At 46.4% G+C, this 21,562-nt stretch overlaps 1 protein-coding gene across 1 annotated transcript in view; it reads right to left on the bottom strand.

The window, feature by feature from the left end:
* The window catches only part of SH3BP2 (SH3 domain binding protein 2), a 98,410-nt gene extending 79,662 nt beyond the window's left edge, over nt 1–18,748 (bottom strand). Inside the window, exon 1 of the mRNA XM_083151579.1 lies at nt 18,638–18,748. The gene's annotated coding sequence lies outside the window, so the exon portion shown is untranslated. The remainder of the gene's footprint in view (nt 1–18,637) is intronic.
* Nucleotides 18,749–21,562: the final 2,814 nt, after the last annotated feature.

Raw genomic sequence — 21,562 nt, 5'->3', positions numbered from 1 at the left:
GGTGTAGCGCCAATATTTGCGCCCCCCCGCCGGATAATTTCGGCGCCCCCCTCCCTAAATTTAGCGCTGCCCCCCCGTTCTTACCATGCCTCCCCCGCCGCGTCTGTATTCCGCCAGGAGTCGGGACCGCATATCTACTAATCTGCGTCCCGGCGCCTGGCTCCTGGAGTCAAATGTCCATTACAAAATGGCCGCCTCCTTACAGCAGACCGTTTGTAAGGATGCTAGAGGATCTAGCATCTTAAAAAACGGTCTGCTCTAAGGAGGCGGCCATTTTGTAATGGACATTTGACTCAAGGAGCCAGGCGCCGGGACGCAGATTAGTAGATATGCGGTCCCGACTCCCAGCGGAATACAGACGCGGCGGTGGAGGGCAGTGGCCGGTGCCAGCATCCAGCGCCCTAGCAGCCCCCGCTCCCCCAAGCAGCAGTGGGGGCTGCCTCACGCTATCTACGCCACTGAGTCCTACTATACATATATGCTGAGTGTTAGTCTGTGGGACTGTGTTTGTGGTGCAGGGCTCTTTGCGCTGCTGTTGCTGGGCTGCTCCATGGCATCATATCGTACACTTTCCATCACCCCTTTAGTTTGTTTAGTATATATGTAGCACCCTCCACATTTATTATTACCTCTTACCTAGGTAAGTCTTATCACATATAATTTCCCCTATCCCTTTTACTATCACTTCAATTTCACACTAATGTGATGCCATGGGGTGGTTCTGCTGGGCTGGCCTGGGGGGCCCTGTGCCCTGGACCTGTCTCAGAGTAGTGTTAGGGACTTGTCCTATTGAGGTAACCTGGACGTGGTGGACAAGCCGATAATAATGGCCATCATTATGCTAATAACCTCAGAAATGCAATATAGCAATGATATTAAAAGGTCTAGCATTTATATTTAGTGTGCACCTGCAAACTCCTCCTCCTGCTTGCTGCACTACAGGTCTCAGCAGGTACTGTAGCACCTCATATGTCCAGGGTGTGCAGTTTAGGGCCCCTCCCCCTATGTGTAGTTCCACAACAGATGGAGGACTAAAGGTTCCCCATCCCTGCCCTAGATAATTGCACAGTGCTATCTTACTTGGGAGCAGTGTAACATATAAGTTATATAGCATATAGGGATTTGTATTGGTCAAGATTGTGACTCGTGCTGTCACCATTTACATTAATAACATGGAAGATGCAGGACCTAATAGATAACATAACATACAAAAAAGGCACAAAAGTCAATGTTTCGATTTCTTAAGCTATGGCTTAAAAGAGAAGTTTAACCTCGTGTAAGAAGAAAGAAGTTGTGGTGCCGTCATGTGTCACGCAGGTTTAGTTGTGTCTGGCTTTAGTCCTGGCGCGTATTCCAGTGTTACTTGCCATAATAGGCTAATGGTGTGTACACACGGTGCGATATGGCTTCCGATGTTGCCGATATAGTGCACATCCGAAGCCATATCGCATGCCGATTGTGTACATTTCAGGTCTTGCGAGCCCGATGCGCTGCCGATGCGCGCTCCCGAGTGAGCGCAAATCGGCAGCGACATAGTGAGGGCAGACAAGACTATATAGTGCAGATCTGCACTATAAAGTCTTTGTGCCTTATACTCACATAGCTCCGGCGGCCAGAGGGGCTTCTCCTGGGGCTGCCGGGCTAATGCGCAGTGACCCGGAAGTCCCCCGTTTGAGGAGGGCGGGGGGTGTGGCCTCTGATGTATGCATGGGGGGGCGGCGGGGGGAAGCTGTTGCTGTGCCGCGGCCCTGGGTGTTGCACCACCCTGCCATCTGTGCCCCTGCCCGGCACCTGGTGACAGATACTGTCCTCTCCTCTTCTCTCCTTCATGCCGTGCGATGCGAGTCCCGATGCGATCAGATTGCATCGGGACTCCCATCGCACGGCATGTCGACCGCGTGTACACACCTTAAGTGTAATGATGATAGATCTGAGCAATGAATCACTTTATCGTGCACCAAATGGTTTTGCTGCTGAAGTGTCTGTGACCTGTCTGTCTGTGGCTGCCTGTTCTTTTTGTATGCTGCCATGAGAGTCTCTCCCTGTGGGGGGTTGATACCATCCGGTAGACATAGAGGGAGATGTTGACCCATGTCGACATAGACACAATTTATTTTTTAAACGCATGTTGACCTTTTCACCATGTAGCAGTAATGCATGTTGACCTTTTTTGTGGCATCGACCTTAATATGATAGGTGAAACTGATGACAGAAACTGCAGCCTTATGCTCCTTTTTTCTTGGTATACAGTCCTTAGGTAGACACTGTTAAGGTCGACATACATTGAGTCGACAACTGAAGGTTGAGAGGCCATAGGTGGACACACAAAAAAGTTCAACATGCCTAAAGTCGATAAGGTCAAAATGTCAACACAATCATTTGGTCGACATTGTGAAGGTCGACAGTCAAAGGTCAACATGGATTTTTTCACGTCTTTTTGACCAGACAGGCAATACTGCCTGTCGGAAAAAATCCATGGCCTACCATCCACTAGGGTGTGGAGGGAGAATACAATAGTGTGCCGAGCGTAGCAAGGCACCGAGTCCGAGCATGGCGAGAGTGGCAAGTCATGCATGAGGACACGTGCACTTTTTTGCATCCATGTTGACTGTGGTGACATTCGGGACAAAAAAGATAAGTGGAATAGCCTCCCAACAGAGGTGGTAGAGGCAAATACAGTAGTACAATTTAAACATGGCTGGGATAGGCATATTGATATCCTTACAAAAAAATAAGGATCAAATATGGTTTGAGGTAACGGGGGAAATTTACTAAGAATACGAATACAAATAATTGTATTCGTATTCTTGCTACGAATGAATTCGACTGCATACGTCGTATGTCAAGTCGTGTTCCGGAGGGGAATTTACAAAGCAGTCAAATACGACTGCTTTGTAACCCTCCGATGTCATATTAATTCGTATCAGCTGGCCATATATACGGCCGCTAATACAAATTCCTACAGGCAGTCTGCACGGATCAGTCAGATCCGTGCAGGCTGCAATGTGTTAAAAAAACTTAGAAATTAAAATAAATAAATTAAAAAAAACGGCGTGGGGTCCCTCCCACAGCCATAACCAGCACCAGGCTGAAAGAGCCAGGGCCGGTAATTAAAAATAAGGGAACCCGACAAATAGGGGTTCCCCGATTTTTAACAACCAGCTCCAGGTCCGGGGCTGGTTCCCAAAATACGGGGGACAAAATGACTAGGGGTTCCCCGTATTTTAAGAACCATCCCCAGGCCAAACCAGCCAGCAGGGTAATGTCACAGCCGGGGGACACTTATTATATAAGGTCCCGTGGCCAAAACATTCATCCCTACTGACCAGTCAGCCTGGCCAGGGGCCCTGGGGGAGTGGGGACCCCCCAATAAAGGGGTCCCCCCCTCCAGGACTTACCTGACCAGGCTGAAGCCTGGTGCTGTCCCCGGTGGCCCTGTGCGGTGGCCACCGGGCTGATTGAAGTGTAAAAAAATAGATGAAAAACTATTGTTTAAAACTGTGGAACTATGAGTCCCAGCAAGCCTCCCCCGCAAGCTGGGACTTGGAGAACTACAAGTCCCAGCCTGCGGTGCATTAAAGGGCCCGCTGGCACTTGTAGTTCCACAGTAATAAAAATAGTAAAATAAATACACACTGACACAATGAAAATAAAACTTTAATTCATCCAAAGCCCATACATACTGATACTTACCTATCTTGAGCCCGTAGGTAGTCCCCGGTCCTGGTGTCTGGTGTCCTGGTCCTGTGTCGGCATCCGTGTCGTCCTCCAGGTCCATGTCGGTGTCCAGGTCCAAAGTAATCCATGGTGGAGCTGTGGAAGGAAATCCTACTCACCTGGTCCTCTGGCGAAGATCTCTTCTCTTGATCCGCCGTAGTCCAGGTATTCTTCAGCATGTCAGCGCTCCCCGCACTCTCCGCATCGGACTGAGGAGACAGGCAGAGATGTTTCATCTTCTGCGCCTCTTCTCAGAATGATTTCTATTGGCCACCTAGCGGAAGCCGTTTGGTTTCAATGTGTTAAAATCATAAATTAATCTCTTCTCTGCTCTAGCTAATTGGGTGTCTGTATCTCTTCTCCTTCTGTCTCCCTCTACCAGTTTGAAACCTAAAAACTTTTTTATATGGGAGGGGGAACAATTATGTTGGATTTTAAAATGCTGTGCAAAAGAGTGAGTGTCCAAGCCTTTTTTAATATTCCGTATGTGTTCTCCTAGTCTAATTTTCAAGGGTCTGGATGTTCTGCCCACATAGAAGAGATTGCAGCTACACTCAATTATATAAACAACATTTTTAACATTGCAGGTGATGAATTCTTTTATCTTTTTATTGACTCCATTTATTGTGATATCCCCAATTTTTTTACTGTTGGATGTATTAGGAATATTTGTACACCCTAGACAGGATCCGCATCTGTGGAAACCCACAGTGCGGATACCACGTCTTACATTATTGACGGGATAAATGCTTTAGGTTATAGCATTTCCTATGTTGGAAGCTTTCCGATAGATGAACTTCGGTCTGTCGGGGATCACTGTGCCAATAATTGGGTCTTAGAATTGCCCAATTTTTTTTAATTGATTTTTCCATTTTTTTGTGTTGAATACTAAAATCGGTTAAGAAGGCCCATTTCAGACTCTCCTTTTTCTCTTTCTGTTTAGATTGGACATCCAGAGGTAGTATTGTTGATTTATTTTGTAGCAGCAATTTCCTATCGATTCTCTTCACATTCTCAATAGCTTTTTCTATATTTTCTTTTTTGTAGCCACTATCTCGGAATTTCTCTCCCATATTTTCTGCTTGGGCCTCAAAGGTTGCATCTTCCGTGCAGTTTCTTTTTATCCGCTTCAATTGTCCCATTGGGTTCGAATTGAGCCAGTTGTCATGGTGACAACTGGTCAAATGGATGTAGCTCCCAGAGTCTGTCAGTTTGGAAAAAGACTTGGTTTTTAGGAGATTATCTTCACTGTATATGGTGATATCTAAAAAGTCCACATTTGTCTTACTGATATTAAAGGAGAAATTTATGTTAAGATCATTTGTATTCAAATAGCAGCAAAAGTTTTTAAGAGAATCCTCATCCCCCGCCCATAAAAATAGAACATCATCTATATAGCGGGTCCAGGACACCAGGTTCGCCTCGTATGGGTTGTTATGCCATATGTGGTCTAGCTCCCATTGTCCCATGAAAATATTTGCATAACTAGGGGCGAACCTGGTGCCCATAGCTGTTCCGACCCGCTGTAAATAGTAATCCCCTTTGAACATAAAATAATTGTTACCTAAAATGAAAGTGACACCTTCGATTAAAAACTCCTGTAGATTGGGATTTAAAGTGCTTCTTTGTAAACATGTTGTAGTGGCTTTTATTCCCTCTTCATGGTTGATTATGGTGTACAGGGACTTTACGTCCGCTGTAATTAGAAACATGTTGTCATTCCACTGGAAGGTTGGTATTTTTTGTAATAAATCTTTGGTGTCTCTCAAGTGGGATTTATTTTCTAAAACAAGGGGCTGCAGGTGAAAGTCTATAAATTCAGATAGATTTGCAGTTACTGAACTGATTCCCGCTACTATTGGACGTCTGGGGGGATTTAAGGGGTCTTTGTGGACCTTTGGAAGTATATAAATAACGGGGGTCACTGGTTCTGGGGTCCATAAGAATTTTGCTTCATTTTCTCCTATAGTGGTTTTATCCTGATATTTTTTGGAGGTCTTCTAGAATTCTTTTCGTTGGGTCACTTTTGAGTTTTTCGCTGGTTTAATAACGAGGGGTCGTAGTGATGGATGCCATTTGGTATGAAACAGAAGTTTACAGACAGTTGGAGGACTCAATAACATACCAAAAACTCAAAAGTGACCCAACGAAAAGAATTCTAGAAGACGTCCAAAAATTAATTAAACAAAAATATCAGGATAAAACCTCTATAGGAGAAAATGAAGCAACATTCTTATGGACCCCAGAACCAGTGACCCCCGTTATTTATATACTTCCAAAGGTCCACAAAGACCCCTTAAATCCCCCCGGACGTCCAATAGTAGCGGGAATCAGTTCAGTAACTGCAAATCTATCTGAATTTATAGACTTTCACCTGCAGCCCCTTGTTTTAGAAAATAAATCCCACTTGAGAGACACCAAAGATTTATTACAAAAAATACCAACCTTCCAGTGGAATGACAACATGTTTCTAATTACAGCGGACGTAAAGTCCCTGTACACCATAATCAACCATGAAGAGGGAATAAAAGCCACTACAACATGTTTAACAAAGAAGCACTTTAAACCCTAATCTACAGGAGTTTTTAATCGAAGGTGTCACTTTCATTTAAGGTAACAATTATTTTATGTTCAAAGGGGATTACTATTTACAGCGGGTCGGAACAGCTATGGGCACCAGGTTCGCCCCTAGTTATGCAAATATTTTCATGGGACAATGGGAGCTAGACCACATATGGCATAACAACCCATACGAGGCGAACCTGGTGTCCTGGACCCGCTATATAGATGATGTTCTATTTTTATGGGCGGGGGATGAGGATTCTCTTAAAAACTTTTGCTGCTATTTGAATACAAATGATCTTAACATAAATTTCTCCTTTAATATCAGTAAGACAAATGTGGACTTTTTAGATATCACCATATACAGTGAAGATAATCTCCTAAAAACCAAGTCTTTTTCCAAACCGACAGACTATGGGAGCTACATCCATTTGACCAGTTGTCACCACGACAACTGGCTCAATTCGATCTCAATGGGACAATTGAAGCGGATAAAAATAAACTGCACGGAAGATGAAACCTTTGAGGCCCAAGCAGAAAATATGGGAGAGAAATTCCGAGATAGTGGCTACAAAAAAGAAAATATAGAAAAAGCTATTGAGAATGTGAAGAGAATCGATAGGAAATTTCTGTTACAAAATAAATCAACAATACTACCTCTGGATGTCCAATCTAAACAGAAAGAGAAAAAGGAGAGTCTGAAATGGGCCTTCTTAACCGATTTTAGTATTCAACACAAAAAACTGGAAAAATCAATAAAAAAAAATTGGGCAATTCTAAGACCCAATTATTGGCACAGTGATCCCCGACAGACCGAAGTTCATCTATCGGAAAGCTTCCAACATAGGAAATGCTATAACCTAAAGCATTTATCCCGTCAATAATGTAAGACGTGGTATCCGCACTGTGGGTTTCCACAGATGCGGATCCTGTCTAGGGTGTACAAATATTCCTAATACATCCAACAGTAAAAAAATTGGGGATATCACAATAAATGGAGTCAATAAAAAGATAAAAGAATTCATCACCTGCAATGTTAAAAATGTTGTTTATATAATTGAGTGTAGCTGCAATCTTTTCTATGTGGGCAGAACATCCAGACCCTTGAAAACTAGACTAGGAGAACACATACGGAATATTAAAAAAGGCTTGGACACTCACTCTCTCTCACAGCATTTTAAAATCCAACATAATTGTTCCCCCTCCCATATAAAAAAGTTTTTAGGTTTCAAACTTGTAGAGGGAGACAGAAGGAGAAGAGATACAGACACCCAATTAGCTAGAGCAGAGAAGAGATTAATTTATGATTTTAACACATTGAAACCAAACGGCTTGAATGCCGATTTCGAGCTAAAATGGTTTTTATAAATGTATTACTGCCAGATTTTATATTGTTCTTATCTTATCTATGTATATCCTTCACTGATTGCCCCCCTTTTTTACATTTTTAAGATGAATTGCGGATATTTAAGGATGAATTCACGGATACTAAGGGCGGAAGCCCAGTAACAAACTGGGACTGAAGTAAGGGCGGAAGTAGGAAGCGTGGGCGCTTTGGGTGATCGGCGGTCCAGCCGGGATCCATAGCGCATGCGCAACCACACTCCGGGGGAACCTGACCAAGCAGGAACTCTTCTTTGCCTTATATTATCAGACGGACATGTTTCCGAACGGACTCACTTGGGACAGGTAACTATGGGAACCGCGATACTTCCTGTAAGACGCACAGGACGGAAATAGAGACCCGTAAAACGGGTATTTAAAGCCACACGGGACACAGCACACAAATCATCCAGGAGCCTTGATAAAGACCAGACGCTGGTCGAAACCCGTTGGCGCAACCCTGATGGGAGAATAGACTGCCAATTACTGCACCGAGGGATTGCTTTCGGATACAGGCTGCCCGGGCTGCTACTCTGCATAACAATCCCTATATGAACTGTTTTTAACCACTCAGTTCCACCATCTCCGGTAAAAGTCTTTTGGCTGTTTGATTCTACCATTGGAGACATACTTTATGTTTTGTGTGCAACATCTTGCTTGTTTGTAATTTTTTTTTTATATAGATGTGGATCTGCTTTTAAAGTGTTTTAGAATTATATGTGTCATTAAAACGGTATTATGCTATGACCATATCCTTCCTTCACATATGGATACAACCGCATGTTAACCCCTGAAAAATTTCCCCGAAACAATAGGAAAAGGGAAGTATTTGATCTTTGCTTTTATACTTTATCGAAGCGCTGGTGAGGGGTACCTTGCCTGTCTTTTTCTTACCTGTATATTTGGGGTGAGGAAGAACACCCTTATAAAGTACACATTACAGCTGCCTCCTATTGCGCAGAACTTGATCGACTCACATCTGTGTGTTACTAACTGAATCCAGCCCAATGAAAAGAGAAGATAGCAGGCTCGAAATTTACTATAATTGAGTTGCTTTGGATTTGGAAGATTCACACTGTGGGGTTCTCTTTGCATCCCATGAAAGTGCCATTGGGCCTTATTTTGGTTCATTCTTTCTGACAAAATCCTTCTTAAATGGGCAAAACCATGTGCACTGCAGGGGGGGCAGATGTAACATGTGCAGAGAGAAGTAGATTTGGGTGAGTAATTTTGTTTCTGTGCAGGGAAAATACTGACTGCTTTATTTTTACACTGCAATATAGATCTCACTTTGAAGTAAAACCCCACCCAAATCTAATTCTCTCTGCACATGTTACATCTGCCCCACCTGCAGTGCACATGGTTTTGCCCATCTAAGAAGGATTTTGTCAGAAAGAATGAACCAAAATAAGGCCCATTGTGACATTTTCATATTGACTGCACTTAGAATAACGTAATGTCTGCAATAGGCATGGAGTGGGTTAAACATCCAAGACTGTTGTGTGACCTAGGGAAGCATGTGACTCGGTGGTCCAATAAGGACTTAGGGAAGAACAGTGTTAGCTGGGATATCAGGGCAGGAAAGGGAGGAGTATTTCTCTCTTTCCTGAAAGTTTTCTGGTGAGTGGATCTGTGCCCCTGAGCTCCCCAGTTAGTGTATAACTGTATTCAGTTGAGTGCTGATACATTGCTTTGCTGTCTCAGTAGTGCTTTCCCTGACTATTACCATGCCATGCATGCCTCTCAATTTCTGAAGATTGCTAATAGGGACTCTCACAGCGCCCGCAAGGGGCATGGCCTATGCTAATTAGGTCGCGATGTATGCTAATTAGGTCGCGGCGTATGCTAATTAGGCCGTGGTATATGCTAATTAGGTCGCGGCATATGCTAATTAGGTCGCGGTATATGCTAATTAGGTCGCGGTATATGCTAATTAGGTCGAGGCATATGCTAATTAGCCGCGATTAGGCCCCCCCACCCCTCTGCAATGCTGAGTAGATGCTGTGCGAAGTCAAGGAGGCCTGAACAGACGCTGTGGCATCATCCCTGTCTCTGGTCCCCGTTCACGGATGGGCTTGTGGTAGACGCCCGGCTGCAGGTGAAGCCTTGGAGGCTCCTGCGCTGCGGCCTGCTTCCGGCCCCGGGGTGGCTAGAGCCAAGGGGTGGGACACCGTGGGGCAGCAAGGCCCGGTGTTGTAGGTGAGCGCTACAGTAGCTGTGAACATTAGGGGTCGGGCAGCGTGGGCCAGGTTAGTGCGGGCAGCATTTACATGTCCTCATCGGCCAACTGTGAGGCGCTGCCACCTAGGGGACATACTACTGCACGGGCTTCTGGGGGGTGGAGTCAGGGGAATTGGCAGGCTTCCACCGGTGGGGTGCTCTGGATCCAAGGCAGGGTCTGGGGGTGCAACCACGGCTAGAGTCTCCACTACCTCCTTTGACCCCTCTCTGCTGTCCGCAGCAGTGTCCTCCATTGCTGGGGCTCTGGTGCCCATTGTTAATACTCTGCCCCGGGAAACGGTGGGGTCCCAGACAGTTAGAGGATTGGTCTCAGGGGGCACAAAGGAGGCCCATTCCAGGGTGCTCAGAATTCTTGCAGGCTTTCAGGGATATGGGGTCAGCTGTTGCCATGATGGAGAGGGAGACACTCTGAGGTGATGGTTCTGCACAGAGCCGCATGCGTGACCGAGGCCTACAGTCCTCGGGGTCCCCCCCCTCCTTTTTGCATGTTCCCACAGATGTTGAGGCACAGCTGGACTACAGCGAAGAGGATTCGTTCACTGCTGGCGAAGTCGGGGAGGACGATGCAGATGATAACACATGGGCTGCTCAGCCTGAATCTTCAGACGTCAAGTCCCCACGGATTTTCGGGCAGTGGAGTCGGCTATGGAAGCGGGCATGGATAGTGATGCTGATGTTGGTACATGTACGGCGCGGCCTGGATTTTCAGGTGAGGGGGCTGAGCCTGTGTCGGGCGGCTTATCTGGCATTTCTCACTCGTCCCTCCCCCCCCCATGGGGTTGACATTGGTTGGGCGCTGCGAATGCACAGCAGTCCTTCAGGTATCGAGGCATTAAGTGAGAGCCGTAGGGGGTAAATTTAGAAGGATGACTTTATGTACTTGTTCAGCCTAACCGACGAGTCCAAGTAAGCCTCCCAGGCTCGGTGTTCCTATGTCTCAATTAGATCAGCCTCAACCCCTAGATCAGTGGTTCCCAAACTATGGGCCTAGGCTCCCTGGGGTGCCTCAGGATACTGGCAGGGGTGCCTCGGGTTGGTGGTCCGGGACCAATTCAAACTATTTACGTTCAATTATTTCTGGACAAAACCAGTGCTGGTGGCTGCCAATCATAAAATGTGTACAATCGGAAGCAAATCCTGCCCTTTACCACATAACTGACCCTAAGAGAAATATATCAACAGAATCTACTTGATTTGATATATTTTTGGGGCCTGGGGGTGCCTTGGAAAAATTCTGATACTCTAGGGTGTCGCAATTAGAAAAAGATTGGGAACCCCTGCCCCAGATACAGCGTTCCTAATAAAGTAGTTCAGCTCAGGGACCATCCTTCTCCAGGGCATTTCTCCAGAAGGGTGTGATTATTACTGCAGAATAAATAGATTACATAACATGGCGGTGGAAACGCAGTACCAGCGAATGAGTTATTTAGCAGCATCAGCCTCTAAAGCTTGGATTAGCTGTATTCTAAGGTACAAGACCTGTCATTTGCTTTGCAATGCTAAAATTACGATGAGTGAGGGAAAGGTGACATGATTGGCGGTAGAACACATCAGGTAAGCGCATGGGCAACGCTGTGTTCTCGCACAGTAATATTCCCTTCTAAAAATTCCCAGCGCTCCAGGCTATGCTACGGACGCATATCTGGATTAGGGGTCGTTCAAATCAAAATATTTGCTTCTCGAATGTGTGACGAGCAGCAAAAAAAAAAAAAGGTAAAATCTCTAGCATTGCAGTAATAATCATTATTTTCGATAATAATATTCCACAATAATACTTCTAAAATGTATTGGATGCCAAGAACGAAATGAGTTTTGGTGGGCATACGTGTCCAGGTGAATTAAAATATAGACTTTAAGTTCAAGGCAGCAATCTATGGGTGCATAGATCCCCTGTAACACACTACGTAGTATGGGAACAATGTACATCACCACTACCAATTAAATAGCAGCAATGCCATGAATAAATAAATCAGGATTATAACACCTTTAGCCTGTTATTCACTAGCCTTAGCGAACGGATCTGCTGTGTAGAGGCGAGGAATACTTTATCGTCAAGTGTTGCCGATGGGGTGTTCCATTTCTCATGCATAATTTAAGGGGTTACACACCTTTACACTGGGGCGTTGAAGTGTCCCCGTGTCAGGGCTGTATCTCTCACTACCTTTAGGAATTGCTTTTTGTTGGCCCTGCTTATTCTGAACGCTGCGCTAGGCTCCTGGGTGGTTTCCGTTCGCTATTCGGACATTTTGGTGTGCTAATCGCTGAGGTTGGAATGGAGGAGCGGTTACTTACCTGTCCTTTCTGGGAATCCAGATTGCCGCTGTGTATGACCTCTGTTACCTGAAGTCATTTGTACCCATGGGTCACTTGTCTGCCACTCACTAATAAGGGCCGCTGCGGGCGTGGCCAGATCCCATCATCTGGTTCGCTTGTCTACCATAATTGGGCAGGATGGTATCCAGCTGGCTCTAGTAGTTGTCAATGCAGGGCTGCAGCCATCTACCCAGTAGGCCGGGTCTTCTTGGTTGCGTGGGCTAGGGGCAGCTCGCCCTGCAATGTTTTCACTTTCCAATTCTATTTAGGGAACGTATGTTCCGGGCGTTGGGTTGGCTGATCTGCGCAGTCAGGTTGGCGGGGGTTGGGGTTAATGTTGTCTATTCTAGGAGATGTTTAGTGCCGGGAACTTCAGGGTGGTACTGGCGCATTACCTAATGGGTATTTTCTTTTTTCTTTTGATTTTTCCAAAAAATGCCCTCCCCTCCCCACCACCCCATCACCTTTTGCTTGCTGCTGGTTTAGGGTTGCGCAGACACTGCTTACGATACGCTATTGTCCGGGAGGAGTCTATCCTTGCTGTTTTGCTACAGCTGCATGGTGCCCCTCGGGTGCCTTATCTGGTAGTGCTTTCTAGGACCCGCGCTGCGTTTTTTGCTGGCATAAGATATCCGACTAGTCCCCGGGGTTCAGGGGTTTAAGATTAGGCGGCCGAGATGGATCTGACGGCTGGGGGCGGAAGTGTGTCCTTGGTTCCTGTGGTGCCCTAGGTCATCCTCCCAGTGGCCTTGGCAAACATTTATACACTGGTCAGGCTTTCCTTTGCAGGCTCTGGCTCCTGCAGTTTGGTGGCTCTCTGATGACCTGATGTCAGTTTGCTGGGTCGAGGTGGCGTTGTCCAGCGAGTTTCCATTGGGAATTTGGAATCCATTCCCACTGCCTTGGGGCTGCCACATCGGCTATAGCCGCTCAATTGGCCTTGTTGAGCTTTAAATCGCTAGGAAGATGGCGCTCCGCAATTTAAATAGTACATTAGGCCTCACCTACTGCGCTGTAGGTCCTTGCGCTTTGTATGTATGTGTTTGATTGAGGTCATTTGTTTATTCCCCCATCCTTGTCCATCCTACTCGGGGATTAGCTACGCTCTGCTGTTGGGCCAGCGTCCGGAGTTTTCTCGCTTTTTGCCTGAACTGACGGACTGAATTTGATCACTCTGATTCGGCTATAGTCTCAATTAAGAGTCCCTCAGCAGGTCCAGTCGTTTTTTCTCCGGCCGAGTACACCCGTTTTTTCCTTATACCCTTCCATTACCTTGCCCTCCCCCTGTTTGTCTCTTTCCATCTTTGTTTCCTGGTATGGCTTCAATTGGTATTGGAGCATGTCTTAAGCACCTAAAATTGTGCTTCAACAGAACAAATTTATTTTCTTTTTGGCAGATCCTCCTATTATACTTAGGTCAACCCTTTAATATAAATACTACTAGTCTCCTCTTATAGCTTCTCCTTTAGAGGTATGAAGGATAGGCTCAGAGTGTGCATAGTTGAACATTCGATTGTGTATTGGGCAGCCGGCTGGGCCTCATCTGGGGGTAGGCCGGTTGCGAATTCTCTGTTAGTCTGGTGGCTTGGAGTTCGAGGGCCGTACTGGCTTGAGTTTAGAAGCGTTCCTTGAGGTGAACGTCCGCCAGTGTCTGAGGTCTTTGGTACTTCAGCTGGAGGCAACAATTTGGGAAAATGTCCCGATTGAAGCTGTCGGCCTTGATCTTGAGTGATCTTGCAGCCATTAATACAGCTTGGTTTTTCTGCACCTTGGTTGGTCTCCAATTGTTTCCCCGACTCCGTTTTGAGAGATGTTAGAAATGGTAAGGCTTCAAATGAGGCTCGGAAGCAGCTATATCGGCGGTGGCACAGTGGGTTCTAGCTGCCAGAGGTGCTGTTGACCCACAGGAGAGGATTAGGTTTTGGTGCCATCAGGTCTTCCTGCCTAACGGGGTGCATTTGGTTAGGGATGGTTCATTAATTTTGGAGGATCTATCTGTGGTTGTAGCTCAGTGCGTTAGGTTGGTGGCCGGGCGGGGATTCTGGGCTCAGAGTCCCCGCTTTGGCGGGAAAGAACGGCAGGTGAATAGAATTAGTTCTTATTCAAATGATGATGCTACGTATATGTTTGCTTTTCGGTGCGCTCGCCTCTCATTGGCTTAGGCCTTCGCTCGATCTCCCGCTCGGGGGGCAGCGAACCCATCAGATGGGTGGGTAGTCAATGCAGTAGGTCGAGCGGATACCGCTTGTTAGGGTAGGCTTGATTACGTATGCAGATTGTGTGGGTGGAGCTTAGTTAATTAGCCGTTCTTTCTGGGCCACCATTAATTAATTAATTATTAATAAATTAATCTAGCTTAAAAGTGCTAAAATAAATCAGCTAACAAATTCTGCCAAACCTAAGTCTCCGAGTCTTTATTTCAGGTTTAGTTTGTAAGTTTTGAAATGTGATGTATATACATGCTAGAGGTCACACACATCAGATGCTAGGATGTTTAGAATAACGTAATGTCTGCAATAGGCATGGAGTGGGTTAAACATCCAAGACTGTTGTGTGACCTAGGGAAGCATGTGACTCGGTGGTCCAATAAGGACTTAGGGAAGAACAGTGTTAGCTGGGATATCAGGGCAGGAAAGGGAGGAGTATTTCTCTCTTTCCTGAAAGTTTTCCCTCCCTCCCTCCCTTGTGTTATTATGGTTGGGTGGGTGTTAATCGCGTTGGCTGATAGGCGGTAAAGAACGGCAGGTGAATAGAATTAGTTCTTATTCAAATGATGATGCTACGTATATGTTTGCTTTTCGGTGCGCTCGCCTCTCATTGGCTTAGGCCTTCGCTCGATCTCCCGCTCGGGGGGCAGCGAACCCATCAGATGGGTGGGTAGTCAATGCAGTAGGTCGAGCGGATACCGCTTGTTAGGGTAGGCTTGATTACGTATGCAGATTGTGTGGGTGGAGCTTAGTTAATTAGCCGTTCTTTCTGGGCCACCATTAATTAATTAATTATTAATAAATTAATCTAGCTTAAAAGTGCTAAAATAAATCAGCTAACAAATTCTGCCAAACCTAAGTCTCCGAGTCTTTATTTCAGGTTTAGTTTGTAAGTTTTGAAATGTGATGTATATACATGCTAGAGGTCACACACATCAGATGCTAGGATGTTTAATCAAATTGTGATATAAAATATATATTAGCAGACCCAAGCCGAAAAACCTCCAGACCTCATCTCACTCTGTTGTCTTTGGGGGTAATTCATTACCATTCGCTGATTACCTGATAATGCTGACCGGCCAAACACCCGCACCCCCACCGCAGAATTTCCTAGGTAACATGCGAGAGGATGTGTACAAGAACACGGTCCCTTTATTTGAACATAGTTCCACATACAGCAATAAATGTTAAGCCGGCCAACTCACGTCATCATCTTCCCCTTTTACAGTTAACATATTCCTTGTAACCAGTTGAGAACAGAGATCTAGCACAGGGTAAATTCTACATGATACAAGTCTTCTTATGTAGTCCCAAAATAAATGAGCAGAGTCCTTTAACCCTCATTATACAGTGATATCCGGTCAGCATTCCGTCATTTGTAACAAACCGCATCTCATCGGTAGATCAGGACTATAGTTCTGCACGGCTCTTATACAGGACAGAAATAGTTTACTTTTGTGTCAAAGCCGAGCTGACATTCAGTCATTATTTTTCTAAGACATGAGCAGCCTGCTGCCAAGCCTTACATACAGTATTTACAATAGCGTTCCAGACCGAACCTACAAGATCAACATTCTTCATGAGCCTGACACACTGACTACACCCGAGTAAGAGTATCACAGTGCACACTGCCCAGTGTCGCTGGAGTAATGGGCTGCACATGAATGGATCGATGTTATGAAGAGTACCGATGATCAGGAGTAATGCCCCCTGTGGAGTATATTTAGTAAACCCAGTCCTCAAGGCATCCTAAAGTCCAAGTTTTAAGGATAACCATGTGCAAAGACAGTGGTGGGCAGTGATGGACTAGCCCACAAGGGGCCAGGAAAAACTCTTGGTGGGCCCTACTGCTTGGGGGCCCACCTCTTACTCCAGACATTAGACTGTGTTAATTAATTATTAAACATATATGGTCTATGTTTTACAATGTAATGTCATTATTAATCTGGTACTTTATCATGCATGCATAAGCAGTATTAACTATACTGTATTAATCGAGGGGCCCATATCAAGTATTCTTTCATGGTTATTCAAACCAATGTGGTGGCTGGCCCCTACCACTGCATTACCCGGTGGGCCCTTTATGTCCCAGTCCGACACTGGTGGAGAATTTCCCACTATGCACGAGAGGCGGGTGCCTAGTGTTGACACTTGCTAAGGGGTGGCACAGCATGCTTCCCTGTATGGGAACCCATGCTGGTCCACTGGGCAGAGGGAAGCCCTGCTAGGCCACTTCAGGGGGTGTGGTCAAATGTTCTTGTCATTAGACCCTTCCCCCAACAAATTGCAGGTCCGTGGTGAGGTGGGCCGTGCTAAATGACGCAATCCTGTCATGTGGTCCCACTTCCCACAGCGCCCATGATTTCCAGTGAATAACATACAATCCTGCCCGCTTCACTGGGAAGTGGGAAGGATGCAGGAGAGCCACCTACTGGGGCTGCAGGGGACTGTGCCAAAAATCAGGTGCCCTCCACAGCTTCCAGGAGGGTAGGAAAGTATAAAACATGTCCAAAATAAAGGGTGACGTAATGTGACGGAGGACGCCCAATACTGTTGTTCCAAGGAGTAACCTGATTCCTAAGTTCGACCCTGTGCACAGATTGTATAATCAAACTGACTGAGGTCCTTATTAGTTTCCTCTGCTTAAGCATGGATATCCTTAAAACCTGGGCTGTTTTGGAACCACTGCTTTACAGAAGTATCTGGGCACTGATAAATGTCACGTATGTGAGCTGAGCACCACCGACTGAAATCAGCATTATTTGTGCAACTTGTATTACGATGGACAATGAAACAATTAGCTGACTGTTGTCATGTAATACTTTCTACGCAGCAGTGAAAGTCCCTCTGTCTCTGCAGACAGAACAGGCAATGTGCTCCAAACCACAGAATGTACCGCGGGGCAAAAATAGCAGAATAATAATATACAACAATGCGGATGACACATGGAATACCTTCTGTACATCAATTTAGGGCGGCTTATATTTCAATCGTTTGATTGATATATAGACTTACGGTGTGTAAAAGACTATACGTCACTTCTTTAACGATATGAATGATAAGGATACCATTAACGATTTATCGTGCATATCCTATAGTGTGTATGCACTATATGGTTAACGATGCGCGCTGACACTGGTTGTTAATGATATCATTCGTCATCTGAATATATAGTTACATTTGACTATATTGGCAAAGCCTGCATGTATTGTGTGTGTGTGTGTGTGTGTGGGGGGGGGGGGGGGGGAGGGAGGACGTCACTGAACGATGTTGTTCCATGTGTGTACACTATATAGTTTGCACTTGAGCTCCGCCTTTATAGATAATGATATCACGGGGGGGAATGAATCATACAGTGTGTACGCAGCAGCAGTTTTCAACTCTAATTTCTCTGTATGCATCTTTAAACTTGACTGTACTTGCTCAGCCAGATACCTCAGCACAGAGAGGAACCATACTCTATTAATCCACACTATGAGGGTTATTCTGATTCACTCGGAAAGGCACAATCGCTCTCTAATGGACAAAACCATATGCACTGCAGGTGGGGCTGATGTAACATGTGCAGAGAGAGTTAGATGTGGGTGGAGTTTGTACTTCAAACTGATATCTATATTGCAGTGTAAAAATAAAGAAGCGCAGAAACAATAAAACGCCCAAATCTAACTTTCTCTGCACATGTTACATCTGCCCCACCTGCAGTGCATATGGGTTTGTCCATTAGAGAGAGTTTGTGCCTTTCCGAGTGAATCATAATAACCCCCTGTATGACAGGGATGGGGAACCTTTGGCCCTCCAGCTGTTGCTGAACTACACATCCCAGAATGCACTGCTACAGTTTCGGCATTTGGCCATGCTAAAACTGTAGCAATGCATTCCGGGGTGTGTAGTTCCATAACAGCTGGAGGGCCGAAGGTTCCCCATCCCTGCTATATGATATGCTGATTTTCCTTTTGTCAGCTCACAAAACAGAAGCTAAATAAGAACAAAAACTTCTTACCACACTTAGCACTGCATCTAGCCAATGAATGAAAGGGCACCGCATGCAGTGCAGTCTGCAGCTGCCACATGCAGCTAGTTACAGTGGGTACAAGGAGGTATTACAGATGTGCGTCTCGCATCACTTGTGTGGTACTGATTAGTGTACACCATCCAGCAGACCCCTGCATGGCTCAGATCCCCCCAACCTTAGTGCCCCCCATCCAGTGCTGTACCTGTCTGTATAGCTGCAGCTCTGCAGGCCAGGGTAACAGGGTGTCAGCTCCTCTTCCTCAGCCTCCAATGTCCTCACTCGCACATCATTCTCCTCATGCAGCACGCAGGAAGCAGACACTCAGTACTAGTAGTGAGAGTGCAGAGCTGCCAGCAGCAGCACCTCCTTCCTCCAGCCTGTCCCATCCCGGCACATGGGCCGCCCTCCTCCTCCTCAGCTCACACTGGCCCTGCTTGCAGTCACCTTACTCATGCTACCTGTATGTGCATGTATCCCCCGGCACAGCGCTCTCTTTTATCAGCTGCATTTACCAACGTTTTCTTCCTGCCTCATGTTCCCTTTCTTTTCTGTCTCAGCTTCTGCCCTCCGATGTGAGGGTGATATATCTCATGTCTGGGGGGTCCAATTCAAAATGTTTAATTGTGGCCTACAACGTTTTGGCTATGCCCCTGTACAAGAAGGTGCAAGTTCACCACTATCACATATACGGCACTAGATCCAAGCACTGGCACTAGGGGCCTGATTCTGGTTCACGTGGTAAGTTGAGAAGATTGCAGCCTAACGAGTGCCAGAGAGGCCTTCCTGCCGAATACCCGCCCCCATTTCCCCCCGCTGCCATTTCCCCTCACATGCCTCCGACATCGAATGATTTCTCCGTCCCTCGCAGTCTGAACTGACTTTTATTTGCGTGTTCCTGGCTGAAGACAGGGTGGGCAGCTGACGTCCTGTGACCCTTGGCAGGCATCGGCCTATTCGCGTACCCATGGGAACGCCCAGTGGTCCGATGGCTGATCCCCGTCCACACCGCTGACCACCCCCGGCCCTCCCTCCCGCAAACCCTGACCATCAGGGCAGGGGCCAAATTCGGAATCAGGTGTGATTATCTGGGTACCTGGCTGACGTAAATTTTCAGAAGATGATGTATTAAGCAATAGAGAACAACTAGTCTGCTCCTAACTGTTCTTTTCAACTGTTATTTTCAAACACAGTCTGTAACATGGCTGCAGCATCTCTTCTCCTCAACCCAGGCTGCTGTGTGCTGGGCCATAGTGTAACCCTTTGGTGGCCAACATCTCTGTGAGAGATGTTCAAAATATCCGCTAAAAATGCCAACGTCGCTCACATTTGTTATATCAATTAAAATAAAAAATTTTACGTGGAAAAAAAGATTATATTTTTTTATATAAGGTAACATTACAGGTCATTATGATGAATAAATCCTCCGCCATCGGACAAAGGGCCGTTATATGCCGTTCCCATCACTGTGGAGGCATGTCCAGCACTCTAAGGGCCAGATGTATCCAACTTCAAAAAGTGATAAAGTGGATAATGATAAGCAGCCAGCCAATCAGCTCCTACATGTCATGTTACAGGCTGGATTTGAAAAATGACAGGTAGGAGCTGATTGGCCGGTTGCTTATCACTCTCCACTTTATCGCTTTTTTGAAGCTTGGTACATCTGGCCCGTCTGCCCCTGTATTCGCCCCCCTGCACTGTGAATAGGTGGCGTGCACATCTATGCAGAACAGCTGGAACAGTGCTTAGCCTGGTTTTCCCTCCCGGCGGGACACTGCAGCCTGCGGGTGGGACAGCAGGACAGTCCTAGAAAAATGCGACGGTCCTGCTGGAAGCAGAACAGTTCGAAGGTATAGTTAGAAGGAAATAAATGTGTGTAGGAGGGGTATATATTATAAACGGTTTGGGGTATAATGAGGTGCAGTTAACGACTATGAAGATGGAGTAATAATTATGACGGGGTTCATTCTGCTCACTTCACTCCAAACACATTGCAGTGATGGGATGGGCTATATGAAGAGTGGAAGTGATTATATTTCAAGAAACGTAACGCAGAAGGTTTAGTAAAGAGGAAGTAATTCAGGGATTTATTCACACACAGAAGACGATTATTGTAAGAGGGGAATTTCAGCCAAGTAAAATAAAGGTAACAGGTTATCCGGCATAATAAGGGAAGAATTTAGCTGCAAGTGTCGTTTCTGAGGTTTCACTGAGGGACTCTACAAATATAGGCCATGATTCAGGACTGCTTAGCGAGCAGCTTATGCCCACTCCCCCTGCCACCGAATCCCCTCAAACACGCGAACACACCCCCTCGCATGCGGCCAAAGGGGAGATAAATCATTCGATGGTGACTATGACTCAGGAGATGAAAGTCAGTATAAACTGACTCTTATTTCCGCCAGAGTCCGCCGAAGAGGGGGCGGGCACTGATGTCATGTGACGTCAGCTGTCCGCCCCCTGGCTTGCACCAGCCCACCAGGGGAACGCCCAGCATTTTCATGTTGACGCCCATAAAACACTGGGCATTCCCTTCCCCTCCTCCCTCCCGTACCCGAACGAATGCCTTGACAACTGTGATAGTCGCTGCAGTCATTCGTATAGCGGCCCTGCACATGCACAAATACGCGTATGCGCAGAGCTGCGCTATCGGTCCCCAGCTCGTTATCAGTAATGAATCAGGCCCATATTAGCAATCCATGGCGTTGGCTCCTGGGGTTCCAATTCTTTCCACAGGAAGAAAGTACAAATTGCAGAGAAGCCTCCATTCAGCTCCCTCCGCCCTATCCCGCCATGCATCCCGTCCTGCAATGCGAATGTATGATGCAGCAGTGGTAGGGATGTCTGGGACTGCTGCTTTTTGTGGTACAGATGTACTGTACCTGCACCCCAGAAATCGGGAATTGTTTAGTATCTGTCGCTGCAAATTGCAACTAGATGGATGCAAAGAGCACCTTCAGGGCCGGCGCCACCACTAGGCAGCTCTAGGCATTTGCCTAGGGCGCCGGCACCTGAAGGGCGGCAGTTCGCCCCTCACCCCCAGCACTCTGGTACCTGTGTAAAAAAACTTCCGTCCCCGGCGTCCCTGTTGAGTGCTGGTGCGTGCAGGGGTGTTCGTGCCGCCGGGGGA

Source organism: Crinia signifera, chromosome 1 (genome assembly GCF_055691185.1).
Source record: "Crinia signifera chromosome 1, ASM5569118v1, whole genome shotgun sequence".
NCBI lineage: Eukaryota > Metazoa > Chordata > Amphibia > Anura > Myobatrachidae > Crinia > Crinia signifera.
This window is presented reverse-complemented; position numbering and strand designations above follow the sequence as displayed.